The sequence below is a fragment of the Heteronotia binoei genome, chromosome 8 (assembly GCF_032191835.1).
Source record: "Heteronotia binoei isolate CCM8104 ecotype False Entrance Well chromosome 8, APGP_CSIRO_Hbin_v1, whole genome shotgun sequence".
NCBI lineage: Eukaryota > Metazoa > Chordata > Lepidosauria > Squamata > Gekkonidae > Heteronotia > Heteronotia binoei.
Genome location: NC_083230.1, coordinates 10001 through 33967, shown reverse-complemented (window position 1 = coordinate 33967; position 23967 = coordinate 10001).

Here is a 23967-nt window from a genome sequence, read left to right as displayed (position 1 = left end):
TAGAATGCTATGTAGAATTATGGAAAAACAGCAAGTAGATGTTTCTTATAATTCTATAAGGTTACGTATTTACTAGGTATTGCTATCTCAGCAATGCTTGTATGAATCCGATGAAACGCCTTCCAGAAAAAATGCCATTGTAAACTGATTAGTATTAAATGGAGAATTTTAGATAAACACTTGGCGAATGTTTGTTATGGCTACCTTGAATTACATAGATTTAGTCCTGCTTAATATATCTCCTCAGTACTGTTATAAATCCGTTCAATGGCTTTCCAGTATGAACCCCAATGTAAGCTTCATAGAATGCGATGTAGAATTATGGAAAAACACTAAGTAGATGTTTGTTATAATTCTATAAGATTACGTATTTACTAGGTATTGCTATCTCATCAATGCTTATATGAATCCGATCAAACTCATTCCAGAAAGAATGCCATTGTAAACCGATTAGTATTAAATGGAGAATTTTAGAAAAACACTTAGCGAATGTTTGTTATGGTAACCTTGAATTACATAGATTTAGTCTTGCTTGATGTCTCCGCAGTAGTGTTATGAATACGTTCAATAGCTTTCCAGTATGAACCCCAATGTAAACTTAATAGAATGCTATGTAGAATTATGGAAAAACAGTAAGTAGATGTTTGTTATAATTCTATAAGATTACGTATATACTAGGTATTGCTATCTCATCAATGCTTATATGAATCCGATCAAACTCCTTCTAGATAGAATGTCATTTTAAACTGATTAGAATTATATGGAGAATTTTATAAAAACACTTAGCGAAGGTTTGTTATGGTTACCTTGAATTACATAGATTTAGTCCTGCTTAATATATCTCCTCAGTACTGTTATAAATCCGTTCAATGGCTTTCCAGTATGAACCCCAATGTAAGCTTCATAGAATGCGATGTAGAATTATGGAAAAACACTAAGTAGATGTTTGTTATAATTCTATAAGATTACGTATTTACTAGGTATTGCTATCTCATCAATACTTATATGAAACCGATCAAACTCCTTCTAGATAGAATGTCATTTTAAACTGATTAGAATTATATGGAGAATTTTATAAAAACACTTAGCAAAGGTTTGTTATGGTTACCTTGAATTACATAGATTTAGTCCTGCTTAATATATCTCCTCAGTACTGTTATAAATCCGTTCAATGGCTTTCCAGTATGAACCCCAATGTAAGCTTCATAGAATGCGATGTAGAATTATGGAAAAACACTAAGTAGATGTTTGTTATAATTCTATAAGATTACGTATTTACTAGGTATTGCTATCTCATCAATACTTATATGAAACCGATCAAACTCCTTCTAGATAGAATGTCATTTTAAACTGATTAGAATTATATGGAGAATTTTATAAAAACACTTAGCAAAGGTTTGTTATGGTTACCTTGAATTACATAGATTTAGTCCTGCTTAATATATCTCCTCAGTACTGTTATAAATCCGTTCAATGGCTTTCCAGTATGAACCCCAATGTAAGCTTCATAGAATGCGATGTAGAATTATGGAAAAACACTAAGTAGATGTTTGTTATAATTCTATAAGATTACGTATTTACTAGCTATTGCTATCTCATCAATGCTTATATGAATCCCATCAATCTCCTTCCAGAAAGAATGCCATTGTAAACTGATTAGAATTAAACGGAGAATTTTAGAAAAACACTTAGTGAAGGTTTGTTATGGTTACCTTGAATTACATAGATTTAGTCCTGCTTGATATCTCCTCAGTACTGTTATAAATCCGTTCAATGGCTTTCCTGTATGAACTCCAATGTAAGCTTAATAGAATGCTATGTAGAATTATGGAAAAACAGTAAGTAGATGTTTCTTATAATTCTATAAGGTTACGTATTTACTAGGTATTGCTATCTCAGCAATGCTTGTATGAATCCGATGAAACGCCTTCCAGAAAGAATGCCATTGTAAACTGATTAGTATTAAATGGAGAATTTTAGAAAAACACTTGGCGAATGTTTGTTATGGTAACCTTGAATTCGATAGATTTAGTCCTGCTTTATATCTCCGCTATACTGTTATGAATCCGTTCAATCGCTTTCCGCTATGAACCCCAATGTAAGCTTAATAGAATGCTGTGTAGAATTTTGGAAAAACAGTAAGTAGATGTTTGTTATAATTCTATAAGATTACGTATCTACTAGGTATTGCTATCTCAGCAATGCTTATATGAATCCGATCAAACGCCTTCCAGAAAGAATGCCATTGTAAACCGTTTAGTATTAAATGGAGAATTTTAGAGAAACACTTAGTGAATGTTTGTTATGGTAACCTTGAATTACATAGATTTAGTCATGCTTGATGTCTCCGCAGTAGTGTTATGAATCCGTTCAATAGCTTTCCAGTATGAACCCCAATGTAAACTTAATAGAATGCTATGTAGAATTATGGAAAAACAGTAAGTAGATGTTTGTTATAATTCTATAAGATTACGTATATACTAGGTATTGCTATCTCATCAATGCTTATATGAATCCGATCAAACTCCTTCTAGATAGAATGTCATTTTAAACTGATTAGAATTATATGGAGAATTTTATAAAAATACTTAGCGAAGGTTTGTTATGGTTACCTTGAATTACATAGATTTAGTCCTGCTTAATATATCTCCTCAGTACTCTTATAAATCCGTTCAATGGCTTTCCAGTATGAACCCCAATGTAAGCTTCATAGAATGCGATGTAGAATTATGGAAAAACACTAAGTAGATGTTTGTTATAATTCTATAAGATTACGTATTTACTAGCTATTGCTATCTCAGCAATGCTTGTATGAATCCGATGAAACGCCTTCCAGAAAGAATGCCATTGTAAACTGATTAGTATTAAATGGAGAATTTTAGAAAAACACTTGGCGAATGTTTGTTATGGTAACCTTGAATTACATAGATTTAGTCCTGCTTAATATATCTCCTCAGTACTGTTATAAATCCGTTCAATGGCTTTCCAGTATGAACCCCAATGTAAGCTTCATAGAATGCGATGTAGAATTATGGAAAAACACTAAGTAGATGTTTGTTATAATTCTATAAGATTACGTATTTACTAGCTATTGCTATCTCATCAATGCTTATATGAATCCCATCAATCTCCTTCCAGAAAGAATGCCATTGTAAACTGATTAGAATTAAACGGAGAATTTTAGAAAAACACTTAGTGAAGGTTTGTTATGGTTACCTTGAATTACATAGATTTAGTCCTGCTTGATATCTCCTCAGTACTGTTATAAATCCGTTCAATGGCTTTCCTGTATGAACTCCAATGTAAGCTTCATAGAATGCTATGTAGAATTATGGAAAAACAGTAAGTAGATGTTTCTTATAATTCTATAAGGTTACGTATTTACTAGGTATTGCTATCTCAGCAATGCTTGTATGAATCCGATGAAACGCCTTCCAGAAAGAATGCCATTGTAAACTGATTAGTATTAAATGGAGAATTTTAGAAAAACACTTGGCGAATGTTTGTTATGGTAACCTTGAATTCGATAGATTTAGTCCTGCTTTATATCTCCGCTATACTGTTATGAATCCGTTCAATCGCTTTCCGCTATGAACCCCAATGTAAGCTTAATAGAATGCTGTGTAGAATTTTGGAAAAACAGTAAGTAGATGTTTGTTATAATTCTATAAGATTACGTATCTACTAGGTATTGCTATCTCAGCAATGCTTATATGAATCCGATCAAACGCCTTCCAGAAAGAATGCCATTGTAAACCGTTTAGTATTAAATGGAGAATTTTAGAGAAACACTTAGCGAATGTTTGTTATGGTAACCTTGAATTACATAGATTTAGTCATGCTTGATGTCTCCGCAGTAGTGTTATGAATTCGTTCAATAGCTTTCCAGTATGAACCCCAATGTAAACTTAATAGAATGCTATGTAGAATTATGGAAAAACAGTAAGTAGATGTTTGTTATAATTCTATAAGATTACGTATATACTAGGTATTGCTATCTCATCAATGCTTATATGAATCCGATCAAACTCCTTCTAGATAGAATGTCATTTTAAACTGATTAGAATTATATGGAGAATTTTATAAAAATACTTAGCGAAGGTTTGTTATGGTTACCTTGAATTACATAGATTTAGTCCTGCTTAATATATCTCCTCAGTACTCTTATAAATCCGTTCAATGGCTTTCCAGTATGAACCCCAATGTAAGCTTCATAGAATGCGATGTAGAATTATGGAAAAACACTAAGTAGATGTTTGTTATAATTCTATAAGATTACCTATTTACTAGGTATTGCTATCTCATCAATACTTATATGAATCCGATCAAACTCCTTCTAGATAGAATGTCATTTTAAACTCATTAGAATTATATGGAGAATTTTATAAAAACACTTAGCGAAGGTTTGTTATGGTTACCTTGAATTACATAGATTTAGTCCTGCTTAATATATCTCCTCAGTACTGTTATAAATCCGTTCAATGGCTTTCCAGTATGAACCCCAATGTAAGCTTCATAGAATGCGATGTAGAATTATGGAAAAACAGTAAGTAGATGTTTCTTATAATTCTATAAGGTTACGTATTTACTAGGTATTGCTATCTCAGCAATGCTTGTATGAATCCGATGAAACGCCTTCCAGAAAGAATGCCATTGTAAACTGATTAGTATTAAATGGAGAATTTTAGAAAAACACTTGGCGAATGTTTGTTATGGTAACCTTGAATTAGATAGATTTAGTCCTGCTTTATATCTCCGCTATACTGTTATGAATCCGTTCAATCGCTTTCCGCTATGAACCCCAATGTAAGCTTAATAGAATGCTGTGTAGAATTTTGGAAAAACAGTAAGTAGATGTTTGTTATAATTCTATAAGATTACGTATTTACTAGGTATTGCTATCTCATCAATGCTTATATGAATCCGATCAAACTCATTCCAGAAAGAATGCCATTGTAAACCGATTAGTATTAAATGGAGAATTTTAGAAAAACACTTAGCGAATGTTTGTTATGGTAACCTTGAATTACATAGATTTAGTCTTGCTTGATGTCTCCGCAGTAGTGTTATGAATACGTTCAATAGGTTCCAGTATGAACCCCAATGTAAACTTAATAGAATGCTATGTAGAATTATGGAAAAACAGTAAGTAGATGTTTGTTATAATTCTATAAGATTACGTATATAATAGGTATTGCTATCTCATCAATGCTTATATGAATCCGATCAAACTCCTTCTAGATAGAATGTCATTTTAAACTGATTAGAATTATATGGAGAATTTTATAAAAACACTTAGCGAAGGTTTGTTATGGTTACCTTGAATTACATAGATTTAGTCCTGCTTAATATATCTCCTCAGTACTGTTATAAATCCGTTCAATGGCTTTCCAGTATGAACCCCAATGTAAGCTTCATAGAATGCGATGTAGAATTATGGAAAAACACTAAGTAGATGTTTCTTATAATTCTATAAGATTACGTATTTACTAGGTATTGCTATCTCAGCAATGCTTGTATGAATCCGATGAAACGCCTTCCAGAAAGAATGCCATTGTAAACTGATTAGTATGAAATGGAGAATTTTAGAAAAACACTTGGCGAATGTTTGTTATGGTAACCTTGAATTAGATAGATTTAGTCCTGCTTTATATCTCCGCTATACTGTTATGAATCCGTTCAATCGCTTTCCGCTATGAACCCCAATGTAAGCTTAATAGAATGCTGTGTAGAATTTTGGAAAAACAGTAAGTAGATGTTTGTTATAATTCTATAAGATTACGTATTTACTAGGTATTGCTATCTCATCAATGCTTATATGAATCCGATCAAACTCATTCCAGAAAGAATGCCATTGTAAACCGATTAGTATTAAATGGAGAATTTTAGAAAAACACTTAGCGAATGTTTGTTATGGTAACCTTGAATTACATAGATTTAGTCTTGCTTGATGTCTCCGCAGTAGTGTTATGAATCCGTTCAATAGCTTTCCAGTATGAACCCCAATGTAAACTTAATAGAATGCTATGTAGAATTATGGAAAAACAGTAAGTAGATGTTTGTTATAATTCTATAAGATTACGTATATACTAGGTATTGCTATCTCATCAATGCTTATATGAATCCGATCAAACTCCTTCTAGATAGAATGTCATTTTAAACTGATTAGAATTATATGGAGAATTTTATAAAAACACTTAGCGAAGGTTTGTTATGGTTACCTTGAATTACAAAGATTTAGTCCTGCTTAATATATCTCCTCAGTACTGTTATAAATCCGTTCAATGGCTTTCCAGTATGAACCCCAATGTAAGCTTCATAGAATGCGATGTAGAATTATGGAAAAACACTAAGTAGATGTTTGTTATAATTCTATAAGATTACGTATTTACTAGGTATTGCTATCTCATCAATGCTTATATGAATCCGATCAAACTCATTCCAGAAAGAATGCCATTGTAAACTGATTAGTATTAAATGGAGAATTTTAGAAAAACACTTGGCGAATGTTTGTTATGGTAACCTTGAATTAGATAGATTTAGTCCTGCTTTATATCTCCGCTATACTGTTATGAATCCGTTCAATCGCTTTCCGCTATGAACCCCAATGTAAGCTTAATAGAATGCTGTGTAGAATTTTGGAAAAACAGTAAGGAGATGTTTGTTATAATTCTATAAGATTACGTATTTACTAGGTATTGCTATCTCATCAATGCTTATATGAATCCGATCAAACTCATTCCAGAAAGAATGCCATTGTAAACCGATTAGTATTAAATGGAGAATTTTAGAAAAACACTTAGCGAATGTTTGTTATGGTAACCTTGAATTACATAGATTTAGTCTTGCTTGATGTCTCCGCAGTAGTGTTATGAATACGTTCAATAGCTTTCCAGTATGAACCCCAATGTAAGCTTAATAGAATGCTGTGTAGAATTTTGGAAAAACAGTAAGTAGATGTTTGTTATAATTCTATAAGATTACGTATATACTAGGTATTGCTATCTCATCAATGCTTATATGAATCCGATCAAACTCCTTCTAGATAGAATGTCATTTTAAACTGATTAGAATTATATGGAGAATTTTATAAAAACACTTAGCGAAGGTTTGTTATGGTTACCTTGAATTACATAGATTTAGTCCTGCTTAATATATCTCCTCAGTACTGTTATAAATCCGTTCAATGGCTTTCCAGTATGAACCCCAATGTAAGCTTCATAGAATGCGATGTAGAATTATGGAAAAACACTAAGTAGATGTTTGTTATAATTCTATAAGATTACGTATTTACTAGGTATTGCTATCTCATCAATACTTATATGAAACCGATCAAACTCCTTCTAGATAGAATGTCATTTTAAACTGATTAGAATTATATGGAGAATTTTATAAAAACACTTAGCAAAGGTTTGTTATGGTTACCTTGAATTACATAGATTTAGTCCTGCTTAATATATCTCCTCAGTACTGTTATAAATCCGTTCAATGGCTTTCCAGTATGAACCCCAATGTAAGCTTCATAGAATGCGATGTAGAATTATGGAAAAACACTAAGTAGATGTTTGTTATAATTCTATAAGATTACGTATTTACTAGCTATTGCTATCTCATCAATGCTTATATGAATCCCATCAATCTCCTTCCAGAAAGAATGCCATTGTAAACTGATTAGAATTAAACGGAGAATTTTAGAAAAACACTTAGTGAAGGTTTGTTATGGTTACCTTGAATTACATAGATTTAGTCCTGCTTGATATCTCCTCAGTACTGTTATAAATCCGTTCAATGGCTTTCCTGTATGAACTCCAATGTAAGCTTCATAGAATGCTATGTAGAATTATGGAAAAACAGTAAGTAGATGTTTCTTATAATTATATAAGGTTACGTATTTACTAGGTATTGCTATCTCAGCAATGCTTGTATGAATCCGATGAAACGCCTTCCAGAAAAAATGCCATTGTAAACTGATTAGTATTAAATGGAGAATTTTAGAAAAACACTTGGCGAATGTTTGTTATGGCTACCTTTAATTACATAGATTTAGTCCTGCTTAATATATCTCCTCAGTACTGTTATAAATCCGTTCAATGGCTTTCCAGTATGAACCCCAATGTAAGCTTCATAGAATGCGATGTAGAATTATGGAAAAACACTAAGTAGATGTTTGTTATAATTCTATAAGATTACGTATTTACTAGCTATTGCTATCTCAGCAATGCTTATATGAATCCCATCAATCTCCTTCCAGAAAGAATGCCATTGTAAACTGATTAGTATTAAATGGAGAATTTTAGAAAAACACTTGGCGAATGTTTGTTATGGTAACCTTGAATTACATAGATTTAGTCCTGCTTTATATCTCCGCTATACTGTTATGAATCCGTTCAATCGCTTTCTGCTATGAACCCCAATGTAAGCTTAATAGAATGCTGTGTAGAATTTTGGAAAAACAGTAAGTAGATGTTTGTTATAATTCTATAAGATTACGTATTTACTAGGTATTGCTATCTCATCAATGCTTATATGAATCCGATCAAACTCATTCCAGAAAGAATGCCATTGTAAACCGATTAGTATTAAATGGAGAATTTTAGAAAAACACTTAGCGAATGTTTGTTATGGTAACCTTGAATTACATAGATTTAGTCTTGCTTGATGTCTCCGCAGTAGTGTTATGAATCCGTTCAATAGCTTCCAGTATGAACCCCAATGTAAACTTAATAGAATGCTATGTAGAATTATGGAAAAACAGTAAGTAGATGTTTGTTATAATTCTATAAGATTACGTATATACTAGGTATTGCTATCTCATCAATGCTTATATGAATCAATCGCTTTCCGCTATGAACCCCAATGTAAGCTTAATAGAATGCTGTGTAGAATTTTGGAAAAACAGTAAGTAGATGTTTGTTATAATTCTATAAGATTACGTATCTACTAGGTATTGCTATCTCAGCAATGCTTATATGAATCCGATCAAACTCATTCCAGAAAGAATGCCATTGTAAACCGATTAGTATTAAATGGAGAATTTTAGAGAAACACTTGGCGAATGTTTATGGTAACCTTGAATTACATAGATTTAGTCCTGCTTAATATATCTCCTCAGTACTGTTATAAATCCGTTCAATGGCTTTCCAGTATGAACCCCAATGTAAGCTTCATAGAATGCGATGTAGAATTATGGAAAAACACTAAGTAGATGTTTGTTATAATTCTATAAGATTACGTATTTACTAGCTATTGCTATCTCAGCAATGCTTGTATGAATCCGATGAAACGCCTTCCAGAAAGAATGCCATTGTAAACTGATTAGTATTAAATGGAGAATTTTAGAAAAACACTTGGCGAATGTTTGTTATGGTAACCTTGAATTACATAGATTTAGTCCTGCTTAATATATCTCCTCAGTACTGTTATAAATCCGTTCAATGGCTTTCCAGTATGAACCCCAATGTAAGCTTCATAGAATGCGATGTAGAATTATGGAAAAACACTAAGTAGATGTTTGTTATAATTCTATAAGATTACGTATTTACTAGCTATTGCTATCTCATCAATGCTTATATGAATCCCATCAATCTCCTTCCAGAAAGAATGCCATTGTAAACTGATTAGAATTAAACGGAGAATTTTAGAAAAACACTTAGTGAAGGTTTGTTATGGTTACCTTGAATTACATAGATTTAGTCCTGCTTGATATCTCCTCAGTACTGTTATAAATCCGTTCAATGGCTTTCCTGTATGAACTCCAATGTAAGCTTCATAGAATGCTATGTAGAATTATGGAAAAACAGTAAGTAGATGTTTCTTATAATTCTATAAGGTTACGTATTTACTAGGTATTGCTATCTCAGCAATGCTTGTATGAATCCGATGAAACGCCTTCCAGAAAGAATGCCATTGTAAACTGATTAGTATTAAATGGAGAATTTTAGAAAAACACTTGGCGAATGTTTGTTATGGTAACCTTGAATTCGATAGATTTAGTCCTGCTTTATATCTCCGCTATACTGTTATGAATCCGTTCAATCGCTTTCCGCTATGAACCCCAATGTAAGCTTAATAGAATGCTGTGTAGAATTTTGGAAAAACAGTAAGTAGATGTTTGTTATAATTCTATAAGATTACGTATCTACTAGGTATTGCTATCTCAGCAATGCTTATATGAATCCGATCAAACGCCTTCCAGAAAGAATGCCATTGTAAACCGTTTAGTATTAAATGGAGAATTTTAGAGAAACACTTAGCGAATGTTTGTTATGGTAACCTTGAATTACATAGATTTAGTCATGCTTGATGTCTCCGCAGTAGTGTTATGAATCCGTTCAATAGCTTTCCAGTATGAACCCCAATGTAAACTTAATAGAATGCTATGTAGAATTATGGAAAAACAGTAAGTAGATGTTTGTTATAATTCTATAAGATTACGTATATACTAGGTATTGCTATCTCATCAATGCTTATATGAATCCGATCAAACTCCTTCTAGATAGAATGTCATTTTAAACTGATTAGAATTATATGGAGAATTTTATAAAAATACTTAGCGAAGGTTTGTTATGGTTACCTTGAATTACATAGATTTAGTCCTGCTTAATATATCTCCTCAGTACTCTTATAAATCCGTTCAATGGCTTTCCAGTATGAACCCCAATGTAAGCTTCATAGAATGCGATGTAGAATTATGGAAAAACACTAAGTAGATGTTTGTTATAATTCTATAAGATTACGTATTTACTAGGTATTGCTATCTCATCAATACTTATATGAATCCGATCAAACTCCTTCTAGATAGAATGTCATTTTAAACTCATTAGAATTATATGGAGAATTTTATAAAAACACTTAGCGAAGGTTTGTTATGGTTACCTTGAATTACATAGATTTAGTCCTGCTTAATATATCTCCTCAGTACTGTTATAAATCCGTTCAATGGCTTTCCAGTATGAACCCCAATGTAAGCTTCATAGAATGCGATGTAGAATTATGGAAAAACAGTAAGTAGATGTTTCTTATAATTCTATAAGGTTACGAATTTCTAGGTATTGCTATCTCAGCAATGCTTGTATGAATCCGATGAAACGCCTTCCAGAAAGAATGCCATTGTAAACTGATTAGTATTAAATGGAGAATTTTAGAAAAACACTTGGCGAATGTTTGTTATGGTAACCTTGAATTAGATAGATTTAGTCCTGCTTTATATCTCCGCTATACTGTTATGAATCCGTTCAATCGCTTTCCGCTATGAACCCCAATGTAAGCTTAATAGAATGCTGTGTAGAATTTTGGAAAAACAGTAAGTAGATGTTTGTTATAATTCTATAAGATTACGTATTTACTAGGTATTGCTATCTCATCAATGCTTATATGAATCCGATCAAACTCATTCCAGAAAGAATGCCATTGTAAACCGATTAGTATTAAATGGAGAATTTTAGAAAAACACTTAGCGAATGTTTGTTATGGTAACCTTGAATTACATAGATTTAGTCTTGCTTGATGTCTCCGCAGTAGTGTTATGAATACGTTCAATAGGTTCCAGTATGAACCCCAATGTAAACTTAATAGAATGCTATGTAGAATTATGGAAAAACAGTAAGTAGATGTTTGTTATAATTCTATAAGATTACGTATATAATAGGTATTGCTATCTCATCAATGCTTATATGAATCCGATCAAACTCCTTCTAGATAGAATGTCATTTTAAACTGATTAGAATTATATGGAGAATTTTATAAAAACACTTAGCGAAGGTTTGTTATGGTTACCTTGAATTACATAGATTTAGTCCTGCTTAATATATCTCCTCAGTACTGTTATAAATCCGTTCAATGGCTTTCCAGTATGAACCCCAATGTAAGCTTCATAGAATGCGATGTAGAATTATGGAAAAACACTAAGTAGATGTTTGTTATAATTCTATAAGATTACGTATTTACTAGGTATTGCTATCTCAGCAATGCTTGTATGAATCCGATGAAACGCCTTCCAGAAAGAATGCCATTGTAAACTGATTAGTATGAAATGGAGAATTTTAGAAAAACACTTGGCGAATGTTTGTTATGGTAACCTTGAATTAGATAGATTTAGTCCTGCTTTATATCTCCGCTATACTGTTATGAATCCGTTCAATCGCTTTCCGCTATGAACCCCAATGTAAGCTTAATAGAATGCTGTGTAGAATTTTGGAAAAACAGTAAGTAGATGTTTGTTATAATTCTATAAGATTACGTATTTACTAGGTATTGCTATCTCATCAATGCTTATATGAATCCGATCAAACTCATTCCAGAAAGAATGCCATTGTAAACCGATTAGTATTAAATGGAGAATTTTAGAAAAACACTTAGCGAATGTTTGTTATGGTAACCTTGAATTACATAGATTTAGTCTTGCTTGATGTCTCCGCAGTAGTGTTATGAATCCGTTCAATAGCTTTCCAGTATGAACCCCAATGTAAGCTTAATAGAATGCTGTGTAGAATTTTGGAAAAACAGTAAGTAGATGTTTGTTATAATTCTATAAGATTACGTATATACTAGGTATTGCTATCTCATCAATGCTTATATGAATCCGATCAAACTCCTTCTAGATAGAATGTCATTTTAAACTGATTAGAATTATATGGAGAATTTTATAAAAACACTTAGCGAAGGTTTGTTATGGTTACCTTGAATTACAAAGATTTAGTCCTGCTTAATATATCTCCTCAGTACTGTTATAAATCCGTTCAATGGCTTTCCAGTATGAACCCCAATGTAAGCTTCATAGAATGCGATGTAGAATTATGGAAAAACACTAAGTAGATGTTTGTTATAATTCTATAAGATTACGTATTTACTAGGTATTGCTATCTCATCAATGCTTATATGAATCCGATCAAACTCATTCCAGAAAGAATGCCATTGTAAACTGATTAGTATTAAATGGAGAATTTTAGAAAAACACTTGGCGAATGTTTGTTATGGTAACCTTGAATTAGATAGATTTAGTCCTGCTTTATATCTCCGCTATACTGTTATGAATCCGTTCAATCGCTTTCCGCTATGAACCCCAATGTAAGCTTAATAGAATGCTGTGTAGAATTTTGGAAAAACAGTAAGGAGATGTTTGTTATAATTCTATAAGATTACGTATTTACTAGGTATTGCTATCTCATCAATGCTTATATGAATCCGATCAAACTCATTCCAGAAAGAATGCCATTGTAAACCGATTAGTATTAAATGGAGAATTTTAGAAAAACACTTAGCGAATGTTTGTTATGGTAACCTTGAATTACATAGATTTAGTCTTGCTTGATGTCTCCGCAGTAGTGTTATGAATACGTTCAATAGCTTTCCAGTATGAACCCCAATGTAAGCTTAATAGAATGCTGTGTAGAATTTTGGAAAAACAGTAAGTAGATGTTTGTTATAATTCTATAAGATTACGTATATACTAGGTATTGCTATCTCATCAATGCTTATATGAATCCGATCAAACTCCTTCTAGATAGAATGTCATTTTAAACTGATTAGAATTATATGGAGAATTTTATAAAAACACTTAGCGAAGGTTTGTTATGGTTACCTTGAATTACATAGATTTAGTCCTGCTTAATATATCTCCTCAGTACTGTTATAAATCCGTTCAATGGCTTTCCAGTATGAACCCCAATGTAAGCTTCATAGAATGCGATGTAGAATTATGGAAAAACACTAAGTAGATGTTTGTTATAATTCTATAAGATTACGTATTTATTAGGTATTGCTATCTCATCAATACTTATATGAAACCGATCAAACTCCTTCTAGATAGAATGTCATTTTAAACTGATTAGAATTATATGGAGAATTTTATAAAAACACTTAGCAAAGGTTTGTTATGGTTACCTTGAATTACATAGATTTAGTCCTGCTTAATATATCTCCTCAGTACTGTTATAAATCCGTTCAATGGCTTTCCAGTATGAACCCCAATGTAAGCTTCATAGAATGCGATGTAGAATTATGGAAAAACACTAAGTAGATGTTTGTTATAATTCTATAAGATTACGTATTTACTAGCTATTGCTATCTCATCAATGCTTATATGAATCCCATCAATCTCCTTCCAGAAAGAATGCCATTGTAAACTGATTAGAATTAAACGGAGAATTTTAGAAAAACACTTAGTGAAGGTTTGTTATGGTTACCTTGAATTACATAGATTTAGTCCTGCTTGATATCTCCTCAGTACTGTTATAAATCCGTTCAATGGCTTTCCTGTATGAACTCCAATGTAAGCTTCATAGAATGCTATGTAGAATTATGGAAAAACAGTAAGTAGATGTTTCTTATAATTATATAAGGTTACGTATTTACTAGGTATTGCTATCTCAGCAATGCTTGTATGAATCCGATGAAACGCCTTCCAGAAAAAATGCCATTGTAAACTGATTAGTATTAAATGGAGAATTTTAGAAAAACACTTGGCGAATGTTTGTTATGGCTACCTTTAATTACATAGATTTAGTCCTGCTTAATATATCTCCTCAGTACTGTTATAAATCCGTTCAATGGCTTTCCAGTATGAACCCCAATGTAAGCTTCATAGAATGCGATGTAGAATTATGGAAAAACACTAAGTAGATGTTTGTTATAATTCTATAAGATTACGTATTTACTAGCTATTGCTATCTCAGCAATGCTTATATGAATCCCATCAATCTCCTTCCAGAAAGAATGCCATTGTAAACTGATTAGTATTAAATGGAGAATTTTAGAAAAACACTTGGCGAATGTTTGTTATGGTAACCTTGAATTACATAGATTTAGTCCTGCTTTATATCTCCGCTATACTGTTATGAATCCGTTCAATCGCTTTCTGCTATGAACCCCAATGTAAGCTTAATAGAATGCTGTGTAGAATTTTGGAAAAACAGTAAGTAGATGTTTGTTATAATTCTATAAGATTACGTATTTACTAGGTATTGCTATCTCATCAATGCTTATATGAATCCGATCAAACTCATTCCAGAAAGAATGCCATTGTAAACCGATTAGTATTAAATGGAGAATTTTAGAAAAACACTTAGCGAATGTTTGTTATGGTAACCTTGAATTACATAGATTTAGTCTTGCTTGATGTCTCCGCAGTAGTGTTATGAATCCGTTCAATAGCTTCCAGTATGAACCCCAATGTAAACTTAATAGAATGCTATGTAGAATTATGGAAAAACAGTAAGTAGATGTTTGTTATAATTCTATAAGATTACGTATATACTAGGTATTGCTATCTCATCAATGCTTATATGAATCAATCGCTTTCCGCTATGAACCCCAATGTAAGCTTAATAGAATGCTGTGTAGAATTTTGGAAAAACAGTAAGTAGATGTTTGTTATAATTCTATAAGATTACGTATCTACTAGGTATTGCTATCTCAGCAATGCTTATATGAATCCGATCAAACTCATTCCAGAAAGAATGCCATTGTAAACCGATTAGTATTAAATGGAGAATTTTAGAGAAACACTTGGCGAATGTTTATGGTAACCTTGAATTACATAGATTTAGTCCTGCTTAATATATCTCCTCAGTACTGTTATAAATCCGTTCAATGGCTTTCCAGTATGAACCCCAATGTAAGCTTCATAGAATGCGATGTAGAATTATGGAAAAACACTAAGTAGATGTTTGTTATAATTCTATAAGATTACGTATTTACTAGCTATTGCTATCTCAGCAATGCTTGTATGAATCCGATGAAACGCCTTCCAGAAAGAATGCCATTGTAAACTGATTAGTATTAAATGGAGAATTTTAGAAAAACACTTGGCGAATGTTTGTTATGGTAACCTTGAATTACATAGATTTAGTCCTGCTTAATATATCTCCTCAGTACTGTTATAAATCCGTTCAATGGCTTTCCAGTATGAACCCCAATGTAAGCTTCATAGAATGCGATGTAGAATTATGGAAAAACACTAAGTAGATGTTTGTTATAATTCTATAAGATTACGTATTTACTAGCTATTGCTATCTCATCAATGCTTATATGAATCCCATCAATCTCCTTCCAGAAAGAATGCCATTGTAAACTGATTAGAATTAAATGGAGAATTTTAGAAAAACACTTAGTGAAGGTTTGTTATGGTTACCTTGAATTACATAGATTTAGTCCTGCTTGATATCTCCTCAGTACTGTTATAAATCCGTTCAATGGCTTTCCTGTATGAACTCCAATGTAAGCTTCATAGAATGCTATGTAGAATTATGGAAAAACAGTAAGTAGATGTTTCTTATAATTCTATAAGGTTACGTATTTACTAGGTATTGCTATCTCAGCAATGCTTGTATGAATCCGATGAAACGCCTTCCAGAAAGAATGCCATTGTAAACTGATTAGTATTAAATGGAGAATTTTAGAAAAACACTTGGCGAATGTTTGTTATGGTAACCTTGAATTCGATAGATTTAGTCCTGCTTTATATCTCCGCTATACTGTTATGAATCCGTTCAATCGCTTTCCGCTATGAACCCCAATGTAAGCTTAATAGAATGCTGTGTAGAATTTTGGAAAAACAGTAAGTAGATGTTTGTTATAATTCTATAAGATTACGTATCTACTAGGTATTGCTATCTCAGCAATGCTTATATGAATCCGATCAAACGCCTTCCAGAAAGAATGCCATTGTAAACCGTTTAGTATTAAATGGAGAATTTTAGAGAAACACTTAGCGAATGTTTGTTATGGTAACCTTGAATTACATAGATTTAGTCATGCTTGATGTCTCCGCAGTAGTGTTATGAATCCGTTCAATAGCTTTCCAGTATGAACCCCAATGTAAACTTAATAGAATGCTATGTAGAATTATGGAAAAACAGTAAGTAGATGTTTGTTATAATTCTATAAGATTACGTATATACTAGGTATTGCTATCTCATCAATGCTTATATGAATCCGATCAAACTCCTTCTAGATAGAATGTCATTTTAAACTGATTAGAATTATATGGAGAATTTTATAAAAATACTTAGCGAAGGTTTGTTATGGTTACCTTGAATTACATAGATTTAGTCCTGCTTAATATATCTCCTCAGTACTCTTATAAATCCGTTCAATGGCTTTCCAGTATGAACCCCAATGTAAGCTTCATAGAATGCGATGTAGAATTATGGAAAAACACTAAGTAGATGTTTGTTATAATTCTATAAGATTACGTATTTACTAGGTATTGCTATCTCATCAATACTTATATGAATCCGATCAAACTCCTTCTAGATAGAATGTAATTTTAAACTCATTAGAATTATATGGAGAATTTTATAAAAACACTTAGCGAAGGTTTGTTATGGTTACCTTGAATTACATAGATTTAGTCCTGCTTAATATATCTCCTCAGTACTGTTATAAATCCGTTCAATGGCTTTCCAGTATGAACCCCAATGTAAGCTTCATAGAATGCGATGTAGAATTATGGAAAAACACTAAGTAGATGTTTGTTATAATTCTATAAGATTACGTATTTACTAGCTATTGCTATCTCATCAATGCTTATATGAATCCCATCAATCTCCTTCCAGAAAGAATGCCATTGTAAACTGATTAGAATTAAACGGAGAATTTTAGAAAAACACTTAGTGAAGGTTTGTTATGGTTACCTTGAATTACATAGATTTAGTCCTGCTTGATATCTCCTCAGTACTGTTATAAATCCGTTCAATGGCTTTCCTGTATGAACTCCAATGTAAGCTTCATAGAATGCTATGTAGAATTATGGAAAAACAGTAAGTAGATGTTTCTTATAATTCTATAAGGTTACGTATTTACTAGGTATTGCTATCTCAGCAATGCTTGTATGAATCCGATGAAACGCCTTCCAGAAAGAATGCCATTGTAAACTGATTAGTATTAAATGGAGAATTTTAGAAAAACACTTGGCGAATGTTTGTTATGGTAACCTTGAATTAGATAGATTTAGTCCTGCTTTATATCTCCGCTATACTGTTATGAATCCGTTCAATCGCTTTCCGCTATGAACCCCAATGTAAGCTTAATAGAATGCTGTGTAGAATTTTGGAAAAACAGTAAGTAGATGTTTGTTATAATTCTATAAGATTACGTATTTACTAGGTATTGCTATCTCATCAATGCTTATATGAATCCGATCAAACTCATTCCAGAAAGAATGCCATTGTAAACCGATTAGTATTAAATGGAGAATTTTAGAAAAACACTTAGCGAATGTTTGTTATGGTAACCTTGAATTACATAGATTTAGTCTTGCTTGATGTCTCCGCAGTAGTGTTATGAATACGTTCAATAGGTTCCAGTATGAACCCCAATGTAAACTTAATAGAATGCTATGTAGAATTATGGAAAAACAGTAAGTAGATGTTTGTTATAATTCTATAAGATTACGTATATAATAGGTATTGCTATCTCATCAATGCTTATATGAATCCGATCAAACTCCTTCTAGATAGAATGTCATTTTAAACTGATTAGAATTATATGGAGAATTTTATAAAAACACTTAGCGAAGGTTTGTTATGGTTACCTTGAATTACATAGATTTAGTCCTGCTTAATATATCTCCTCAGTACTGTTATAAATCCGTTCAATGGCTTTCCAGTATGAACCCCAATGTAAGCTTCATAGAATGCGATGTAGAATTATGGAAAAACACTAAGTAGATGTTTGTTATAATTCTATAAGATTACGTATTTACTAGGTATTGCTATCTCAGCAATGCTTGTATGAATCCGATGAAACGCCTTCCAGAAAGAATGCCATTGTAAACTGATTAGTATGAAATGGAGAATTTTAGAAAAACACTTGGCGAATGTTTGTTATGGTAACCTTGAATTAGATAGATTTAGTCCTGCTTTATATCTCCGCTATACTGTTATGAATCCGTTCAATCGCTTTCCGCTATGAACCCCAATGTAAGCTTAATAGAATGCTGTGTAGAATTTTGGAAAAACAGTAAGTAGATGTTTGTTATAATTCTATAAGATTACGTATTTACTAGGTATTGCTATCTCATCAATGCTTATATGAATCCGATCAAACTCATTCCAGAAAGAATGCCATTGTAAACCGATTAGTATTAAATGGAGAATTTTAGAAAAACACTTAGCGAATGTTTGTTATGGTAACCTTGAATTACATAGATTTAGTCTTGCTTGATGTCTCCGCAGTAGTGTTATGAATCCGTTCAATAGCTTTCCAGTATGAACCCCAATGTAAACTTAATAGAATGCTATGTAGAATTATGGAAAAACAGTAAGTAGATGTTTGTTATAATTCTATAAGATTACGTATATACTAGGTATTGCTATCTCATCAATGCTTATATGAATCCGATCAAACTCCTTCTAGATAGAATGTCATTTTAAACTGATTAGAATTATATGGAGAATTTTATAAAAACACTTAGCGAAGGTTTGTTATGGTTACCTTGAATTACATAGATTTAGTCCTGCTTTATATATCTCCTCAGTACTGTTATAAATCCGTTCAATGGCTTTCCAGTATGAACCCCAATGTAAGCTTCATAGAATGCGATGTAGAATTATGGAAAAACACTAAGTAGATGTTTGTTATAATTCTATAAGATTACGTATTTACTAGGTATTGCTATCTCATCAATGCTTATATGAATCCGATCAAACTCATTCCAGAAAGAATGCCATTGTAAACTGATTAGTATTAAATGGAGAATTTTAGAAAAACACTTGGCGAATGTTTGTTATGGTAACCTTGAATTAGATAGATTTAGTCCTGCTTTATATCTCCGCTATACTGTTATGAATCCGTTCAATCGCTTTCCGCTATGAACCCCAATGTAAGCTTAATAGAATGCTGTGTAGAATTTTGGAAAAACAGTAAGTAGATGTTTGTTATAATTCTATAAGATTACGTATTTACTAGGTATTGCTATCTCATCAATGCTTATATGAATCCGATCAAACTCATTCCAGAAAGAATGCCATTGTAAACCGATTAGTATTAAATGGAGAATTTTAGAAAAACACTTAGCGAATGTTTGTTATGGTAACCTTGAATTACATAGATTTAGTCTTGCTTGATGTCTCCGCAGTAGTGTTATGAATCCGTTCAATAGCTTTCCAGTATGAACCCCAATGTAAACTTAATAGAATGCGGTGTAGAATTATGGAAAAACAGTAAGTAGATGTTTGTTATAATTCTATAAGATTACGTATATACTAGGTATTGCTATCTCATCAATGCTTATATGAATCCGATCAAACTCCTTCTAGATAGAATGTCATTTTAAACTGATTAGAATTATATGGAGAATTTTATAAAAACACTTAGCGAAGGTTTGTTATGGTTACCTTGAATTACATAGATTTAGTCCTGCTTAATATATCTCCTCAGTACTGTTATAAATCCGTTCAATGGCTTTCCAGTATGAACCCCAATGTAAGCTTCATAGAATGCGATGTAGAATTATGGAAAAACACTAAGTAGATGTTTGTTATAATTCTATAAGATTACGTATTTACTAGGTATTGCTATCTCATCAATACTTATATGAAACCGATCAAACTCCTTCTAGATAGAATGTCATTTTAAACTGATTAGAATTATATGGAGAATTTTATAAAAACACTTAGCAAAGGTTTGTTATGGTTACCTTGAATTACATAGATTTAGTCCTGCTTAATATATCTCCTCAGTACTGTTATAAATCCGTTCAATGGCTTTCCAGTATGAACCCCAATGTAAGCTTCATAGAATGCGATGTAGAATTATGGAAAAACAGTAAGTAGATGTTTGTTATAATTCTATAAGATTACGTATTTACTAGCTATTGCTATCTCATCAATGCTTATATGAATCCCATCAATCTCCTTCCAGAAAGAATGCCATTGTAAACCGATTAGTATTAAATGGAGAATTTTAGAAAAACACTTAGCGAATGTTTGTTATGGTAACCTTGAATTACATAGATTTAGTCTTGCTTGATGTCTCCGCAGTAGTGTTATGAATACGTTCAATAGCTTCCAGTATGAACCCCAATGTAAACTTAATAGAATGCTATGTAGAATTATGGAAAAACAGTAAGTAGATGTTTGTTATAATTCTATAAGATTACGTATTTACTAGGTATTGCTATCTCATCAATGCTTATATGAATCCGATCAAACTCATTCCAGAAAGAATGCCATTGTAAACCGATTAGTATTAAATGGAGAATTTTAGAAAAACACTTAGCGAATGTTTGTTATGGTAACCTTGAATTACATAGATTTAGTCTTGCTTGATGTCTCCGCAGTAGTGTTATGAATACGTTCAATAGCTTCCAGTATGAACCCCAATGTAAACTTAATAGAATGCTATGTAGAATTATGGAAAAACAGTAAGTAGATGTTTGTTATAATTCTATAAGATTACGTATATAATAGGTATTGCTATCTCATCAATGCTTATATGAATCCGATCAAACTCCTTCTAGATAGAATGTCATTTTAAACTGATTAGAATTATATGGAGAATTTTATAAAAACACTTAGCGAAGGTTTGTTATGGTTACCTTGAATTACATAGATTTAGTCCTGCTTAATATATCTCCTCAGTACTGTTATAAATCCGTTCAATGGCTTTCCAGTATGAACCCCAATGTAAGCTTCATAGAATGCGATGTAGAATTATGGAAAAACACTAAGTAGATGTTTGTTATAATTCTATAAGATTACGTATTTACTAGGTATTGCTATCTCATCAATACTTATATGAATCCGATCAAACTCCTTCTAGATAGAATGTCATTTTAAACTGATTAGAATTATATGGAGAATTTTATAAAAACACTTAGCGAAGGTTTGTTATGGTTACCTTGAATTACATAGATTTAGTCCTGCTTAATATATCTCCTCAGTACTGTTATAAATCCGTTCAATGGCTTTCCAGTATGAACCCCAATGTAAGCTTCATAGAATGCGATGTAGAATTATGGAAAAACACTAAGTAGATGTTTGTTATAATTCTATAAGATTACGTATTTACTAGCTATTGCTATCTCATCAATGCTTATATGAATCCCATCAATCTCCTTCCAGAAAGAATGCCATTGTAAACTGATTAGAATTAAACGGAGAATTTTAGAAAAACACTTAGTGAAGGTTTGTTATGGTTACCTTGAATTACATAGATTTAGTCCTGCTTGATATCTCCTCAGTACTGTTATAAATCCGTTCAATGGCTTTCCTGTATGAACTCCAATGTAAGCTTCATAGAATGCTATGTAGAATTATGGAAAAACAGTAAGTAGATGTTTCTTATAATTCTATAAGGTTACGTATTTACTAGGTATTGCTATCTCAGCAATGCTTGTATGAATCCGATGAAACGCCTTCCAGAAAGAATGCCATTGTAAACTGATTAGTATTAAATGGAGAATTTTAGAAAAACACTTGGCGAATGTTTGTTATGGTAACCTTGAATTAGATAGATTTAGTCCTGCTTTATATCTCCGCTATACTGTTATGAATCCGTTCAATCGCTTTCCGCTATGAACCCCAATGTAAGCTTAATAGAATGCTGTGTAGAATTTTGGAAAAACAGTAAGTAGATGTTTGTTATAATTCTATAAGATTACGTATTTACTAGGTATTGCTATCTCAGCAATGCTTAAATGAATCCGATCAAACGCCTTCCAGAAAGAATGCCATTGTAAACCGATTAGTATTAAATGGAGAATTTTAGAAAAACACTTGGCGAATGTTTGTTATGGTAACCTTGAATTACATAGATTTAGTCTTGCTTGATGTCTCCGCAGTAGTGTTATGAATACGTTCAATAGGTTCCAGTATGAACCCCAATGTAAACTTAATAGAATGCTATGTAGAATTATGGAAAAACAGTAAGTAGATGTTTGTTATAATTCTAAAAGATTACGTATATACTAGGTATTGCTATCTCATCAATGCTTATATGAATCCGATCAAACTCCTTCTAGATAGAATGTCATTTTAAACTGATTAGAATTATATGGAGAATTTTATAAAAACACTTAGCGAAGGTTTGTTATGGTTACCTTGAATTACATAGATTTAGTCCTGCTTAATATATCTCCTCAGTACTGTTATAAATCCGTTCAATGGCTTTCCAGTATGAACCCCAATGTAAGCTTCATAGAATGCGATGTAGAATTATGGAAAAACACTAAGTAGATGTTTGTTATAATTCTATAAGATTACGTATTTACTAGGTATTGCTATCTTAGCAATGCTTGTATGAATCCGATGAAACGCCTTCCAGAAAGAATGCCATTGTAAACTGATTAGTATTAAATGGAGAATTTTATAAAAACACTTAGCGAATGTTTGTTATGGTAACCTTGAATTACATAGATTTAGTCTTGCTTGATGTCTCCGCAGTAGTGTTATGAATACGTTCAATAGGTTCCAGTATGAACCCCAATGTAAACTTAATAGAATGCTATGTAGAATTATGGAAAAACAGTAAGTAGATGTTTGTTATAATTCTAAAAGATTACGTATTTACTAGGTATTGCTATCTTAGCAATGCTTGTATGAATCCGATGAAACTCCTTCTAGATAGAATGTCATTTTAAACTGATTAGAATTATATGGAGAATTTTATAAAAACACTTAGCGAAGGTTTGTTATGGTAACCTTGAATTACATAGATTTAGTCTTGCTTGATGTCTCCGCAGTAGTGTTATGAATACGTTCAATAGGTTCCAGTATGAACCCCAATGTAAACTTAATAGAATGCTATGTAGAATTATGGAAAAACAGTAAGTAGATGTTTGTTATAATTCTAAAAGATTACGTATATACTAGGTATTGCTATCTCATCAATGCTTATATGAATCCGATCAAACTCCTTCTAGATAGAATGTCATTTTAAACTGATTAGAATTATATGGAGAATTTTATAAAAACACTTAGCGAATGTTTGTTATGGTAACCTTGAATTACATAGATTTAGTCTTGC